This window comes from Archocentrus centrarchus, chromosome 2 (assembly GCF_007364275.1).
Source record: "Archocentrus centrarchus isolate MPI-CPG fArcCen1 chromosome 2, fArcCen1, whole genome shotgun sequence".
Classification (NCBI taxonomy): Eukaryota; Metazoa; Chordata; class Actinopteri; order Cichliformes; family Cichlidae; genus Archocentrus; species Archocentrus centrarchus.
Window position 1 is genome coordinate 5,492,534 of NC_044347.1, and position 6,267 is coordinate 5,498,800.

Consider the following 6,267-nt stretch of genomic DNA (forward strand, 5'->3'; position numbering starts at 1 on the left):
AAGTAGGCCAACATGTTGGTCCATCTCTTGAGACATTAGTAAATATTTTATTTTTGCAGCAGCTTAAATCTTCAGAGAAATCCTCTTACTGCTCTGCAGACGGTCAGCCAGCTCCTCCTGCTTCATTCTCCTCAGGAAGTCCAGTGTGATCTTCTCAAAAGCCTCTCTGCTTCTCTTCTGCTCTTTATCCTCACCCTCCAAGGCCGTGTCACCCTCCCCATGACTCTCTAAGCATTCTGGGTAATCTGGACTCAGAACCTTCTGGATCTTCTTCAGTTCGTTCTTCACAAAAGTGATGATGTTGTCCTCCAGCAGCTGGAACAGAATACTATATGAACGACCCAATCAGACTGAATCATAGAGCCAAACATCAGATCACAATGAGAATCTACTGGTCTACAGCAAAGATGTTTCTAAAATAAATGCAGTCAAACTTCACTCATTTTAGGCCACTGAGATTAAAAAGTTGTTGGTTGGTTCTAGTTTCCATGATATGCTTCAAGGTCTGTTTTAAAACCAAAACTTCTTCATTGAAACCAGAAACCACTAAAACTTTCAAACCTTATGATATTATCTTTATTTGACCTTTGACCTAAAATCTGACCTTGGATTTGACTTTGCTAATAGCAGAAAATTTGAAATGCTGCAACATAAAATGATTCAGAAAATATGCCCCTGTGACACCCAGAATGTCAGTACATGGGCTCCAGGGGGCAGTCCATAGTGTGTGCTGACTGTGATTGCACTAAGCAGAGAGTGGCTCACAGTGGGGCCCATTGTAAACCTGCAGTGTATCCATAGTATGGCCACACTTCTGGTGGGCTGTCTTATCCTCTACACAATAGTCACATTTTCCTGTATTTTGTTTCCTTATTATAAACACGCCAGCAAATACGCCCATGCAGGCCAACAGTGGGTAGGTGTGGGTGAACTGTGGGGTAGTGCTCAGAACACTTTTGCCCTTTAGGGCCCCTGTATGTGTTTTCTATGGGTTGCCCATAGAAAACAGTGAAAAGGGTCCACACACCAGCAACGCTCCTGAATAATATTTAATGGGAGACAAACCTTAACGAGTGATGTTTCGGGCCATGTATTGCCCTTCCTCAGCCTGAAGAAGGGCAAATATTATTCAAGAGCTTTGCTGGTTTGCAGACCCTTTTCTCTGTTTCCTTGTTATATTTTTTGGCCCAGCACCCATCCTTCAATTATCTTTGGATCTTCATGTCCTTCCTTTTTCCTTTTTGCCCATAGAAAACCCTCACAGGGACAGTAAAGGTCAAATGTGCCGTAGCCCCCACATGGACTAGCCTGAATGAATATGACTGTGGTGCTCCAGGTGACAACACAGAGATATTTGCTCAGTAATAACTAGGGATGGCATGATTCCACTTTTTTATCTCCGATACCAATGCCGATACTTTGCATTTGGATATCTGATGATACCGATACAAATCCGAACTTTTTTTTTAAGTTGTTTTTAAATGTCTGTATTCATTTTACATACGTCAACAGTCTCTCACACAACAAAATCAAAATCTTTGAGTTGTCCCACATACAAGAATAAGGACCAGGGAGGACAGAGCTTTTCAGGCACTGACTCATAAGCTCTGAAACTGTTTACCACTCTAGCTCCCTTTAGCTGACTCTGTGGCTTCTTAAAAAAAAAAAAAAAACAATTGAAAACTTTTCTGTGTAACCAGGCTTTTTGTTGACTTTATTTTTATTCTCTCTCTTTTTAATATGGCAATATTGTTTTTAACATGGTGTTTTATCTGGGTTTTTTTTCTTTTTTTAATATTGTGTTTTAATTATTGTACAGTGCTTTGTGACTTTTTGTCAGCAAAGCCTCTTTGCGCTTGTGCAGACAGACTGCATGTAAAACAGCATGCAGCAAGCTGCAAGAGCATAATCTTGTAATGCTTTATATTCACAAGTATTCTCCTAAATACAGTTCTACTGCAGGTCTATATTTAGTCACTAATCAGGGATTAAAGTATAAAACAATATTTTGACAGTGAAGGGGTCCTTCTGGTATCCGATGATCACTAGTGCTAATAGCTGTGCGAGCACAACACACAAACACAGCTTGCAAATGGAATAGACAACAGGTGGAAATTATTGGCAATTAGCAAGACACTCTCAATAAAAGAGTGGTTCTGCAGGTTCTACCAGGAGACAGGCCAGGACACCAGGAGATGTGGAGGAGGCCATAGGAGGGCAACAACCCAGCAGCATGACCGCTACCTCCGCCTTTGTGCAAGGAGGAACAGGAGGAGCACTGCCAGAGTCCTGCAAAATGACCTCCAGCAGGCCACAAATGTGCATGTGTCTGCACAAACAGTTAGAAATCGACTCCATGAGGATGGAATGAGGGCCCGACGTCCACAGATGGGGGTTGTGCTCACAGCCCAACACCGTGCAGGATGCTTGGCATTTGCCAGAGAACAACAGCATTGCCAAATTCACCACTGGCGCCCTGTGCTCTTCACAGATGAAAGCAGGTTCACACCGAGCACATGTGACAGACGTGACAGAGTCTGGAGACGCCGTGGAGAGCAATGTGCTGCCTGCAACATCCTTCAGCGTGACCGGTTTGGCAGTGGGTCAGTAATGGTCTGGGGTGGCATTTCTTTGGAGGGCCGCACAGCCCTCCATGTGCTCGCCAGAGGTAGCATGACTGCCATTAGGTACTGAGATGAGATCCTCAGACCCCTTGTGAGACCATATGCTGGTGCGATTGGCCCTGGGTTCCTCCTAATGCAGAACAATTAGGAGGACACACTCCAGCCTCATGTGGCTGGAGTGTGTCAGCAGTTCCTGCAAGATGAAGGCACTGAAGCTATGGACTGGCCCACCCGTTCCCCAGACCTGAATCCAATTGAGCACATCTGGGACATCATGTCTCGCTCCATCCACCAACGTCACGTTGCACCACAGACTGTCCAGGAGTTGGCGGATGCTTTGGTCCAGGTCTGGGAGGGGATCCCTCAGGAGACCATCCGCCACCTCATCAGGAGCATGCCCAGGCGTTGTAGGGAGGTCATACAGGCACGTGGAGGCCACACACAATACTGAGCCTCATTTTGACTTGTTTTAAGGCCATTACATCAAAGTTGGATCAGCCTGTAGTGTGTTTTTCCACTTTAATTTTGTGTGTGACTCCAAATCCAGGCCTCCATTGGTTAATAAATTTGATTTCCATTGTTGATTTTTGTGTGATTTTGTTGTCAGCACATTCAACTTTGTACAGAACAAAGTATTTAATGAGAATATTTCATTCATTCAGATCTAGGATGTGTTATTTGAGTGTTCCCTTTATTTTTTTGAGCAGTGTATGTCTATGGGGCGCACACCCAAACAAACACTCATAACAGCCCATAGTAAGGAGGCAGCGTAAGAATGAGCTCCAGTAAGTGAGGAAAATATAGAAAAAATATAATATAGAGTGGGAGAAAGAGAGCGCACTTAAAGAATGGATCTGAGCTCAGATGAGAGACAGTGGTGCAAAAAGTCGGTATGCACTATATGCAATGCATAGGGGCACCTCACAAGAGGGGGGCACCAAAGCGATGCGGGGGAATTATTTCTCTAGTCGCATTTTCTGTATTTAACAGCTGTTGATATGATATTATTAATAGCAGAGGAACGGCGCTGATTAGGTGCTTAAAAATGTGTCCGCATACACCTCAGAAAGTAGCTGCGGTCCTTATGGGAGACGTCTCAAAGGTATTTAGCAGATTTTGCAAGTGTGAAATATGTGCTCACCTGCTGATTTGATTCAACACGCTAATACCGAGAAGCGCACACACAAAAAAAACTGTGTACCTTTCTCTTTTATGAGGCTAAGAAACATGGTTTCACTGCTCCAAAGCACAATGAGATAAAACAAAGAAGTGAGCTATAGTACTGTTTAAAAGCAGCCTCAGTTTTACACAATGTGGTGGGTTTCCAGTTGGGCTTTTTTGGGGGCTTGTTTTCATAGAGCTGGTTGCTTGTTTCTATCACAAGATCTGGCAACACTGGTAATGCAGCTAATGTGGGTGAAATGCTATTTAATGGATTGTATTGCATTTTTTAAATTTCTTTCTGATATTTCATCCAGTAATTTAGGTCAGGCTCGGACCGATACTGAAAATCGGATTGGCGCATCCCTAGTAATAACAACTTAATGACATCCACACAAAATGTTCTGATCACTTCCTCAGCATTTCCTCTGTTGCTGCTCTACATGGTTCAATAAAAATGGTTGTGGAGCATCTATAGACAGAGATCAAAATCCATAAGAAAAAGCACATTTTCTCTGTGAAGCAGACATCTTTGGTAACAATGTTGAGCAGTGCAATCCACTGGTGTACAAAGTGCAGCATGGAGATGACTGAAAGAACAGATGTAACAGTAGTTGTTGTACATGTACAAACCATCAATATGGAGTCCAGCTGTGTTTGATGCTGCTGGGCAGACTGACCACTGGGAACCTCTGAGCTCTCCTGATCCACTCTGTGAAGGAATCATGAAGAATTAGCTCTCATCCACACAGGGACCAACACAAGCTCAAAGTCCATGAAGTGATGTTTGGATGAAGAGTGAAGCAGATGACTCCCTGTAGCAGCAAAGCTTTACTAGCCCTCAGTGATCCCACTGAGAATCTACAGCTCAGTCTGCAGCTGTTCACAGCTTTCAGCTCACTGTGGTTTAGTCCTAACAGCTCTCACCAACTCCTTCACAAAGATTTCCTTTCAGCTGAAGCGCCCTGGAGTAAGACAGTCTCTCTCTCTGTGCTTTCACTGCTGAGCTCCCAGTTCTCAACAACTTCCTCTGAGTCACTAAAACACTATAGATCGAATGCACTGTGTGAAATGATTTGGTTTGGAAGTAGCACTGATCAATTCCAGCTCTGCTTCCTTTCAACAAATGCCTGCTACTCTTTGGAAATGTCTTTAGGAGACTCAGCATTTCCTTCCATCAATCTGTTTATTAGCTGAAAAATAATCAGTGTGATCTTTTCTATCTCTGCGTATTAGAGGAACTAATACATGCTTCTACATTTAGAAGGCCTGACTGCAGTATTCTGCTCTCTGTTCTACCTACAAATGTTAGAAATAGAAACTAGAACTGATTCAGAACTGCATCCAGAATGCTTACGAGGACCAGAAGGAGAGAAATGGTTCCACCTATTTGAAGTCCCTACACTGACTGCCTGACAGTTACTGATTTGAAAATCACTCCACTGTTTTTACTGTTTGAAACCTTCATGCTCACGTGGAAGCAACGTATGAACCATTACAGCCCCTCAGACATGTGAGGATAGAACAATGATCCATAAACCTTCATGAAGACAAACGTGTCAGCAGGACATCAAATACAGACTCACAAAGGTGTCTCCTGTGTTTGAAGCACAGCTCAAAGGAGCCCCCTGCTGGAGCAGCTGCAGTCCTACAGACACTCAGCCTCTTCACTACACAAACACCTCCTACAACATCCATTCTTTACACTCTGACTGCTGTGTTTGTGCAACAAACTCCAACACACACCGCTTCACATATGAGCACAGAAATGTGTGTGAAAAAGAGCTGAGCTGACATTAAACATGATGGAGAATTTATTCAGAAACACTGAGTCAGGAACAACATTTAGACACACATTACCTCTCTGCAGGAGGAGGAACACCTGATTTAAAGTTAAGAAAATAATCCTTTGACCGGTCGCTCTTTAAGGACACACAGCTGGGTTCAGGTTCAGGTTCAGGTTCAGGTCCAGGTCCAGGTTCAGGTTGGTTCCTGTGAATAATGATGCAGCAGTGATGTGAGTGCTGAGCTGTGACATGGAGAAGAGTCATGGACAGTTAGAGATGGTCATCTCACCTCTGAGCTTTGGTCTGGCTCTCATGTTCCCCACACAGAGTGGTTTTAGAGGGAGGGACTCCCTCCTCTCTGTCCTCACACTGATCCATGCTGCTGAATTCACATCAGCTCACACACACTTTCTACCTTCACCTGCAGAGGAAACACACATCAGCCCAGCACACACACACTGATTCACTTTGACACTGTGACGTGTACTTAAAGTACTGAAAGTAGATCCTGTTACACTCAGTAACATGTAAGCTGTACTTTGAATCTGTACAGGCTGAAGTAACTGTAGCTGTGAAAAAGTGTCGAGCAGAAAAAAGAGAAACAACCTGCAAATATTCAAATATAGTAGCAGAACTTTAAGAGAACAAAGAAGTAAAGTACTGCAGTAAATGTACTTGGATACTTTAACTGTGGA

The 6,267-nt window shown here is 43.5% G+C and overlaps 1 pseudogene; it reads right to left on the reverse strand.

The window, feature by feature from the left end:
- LOC115798360 (uncharacterized) overlaps positions 1-5,950 on the reverse strand; it is a 243,522-nt pseudogene extending 237,572 nt beyond the window's left edge.
- Between the last annotated feature and the right edge of the window lie 317 nt (positions 5,951-6,267).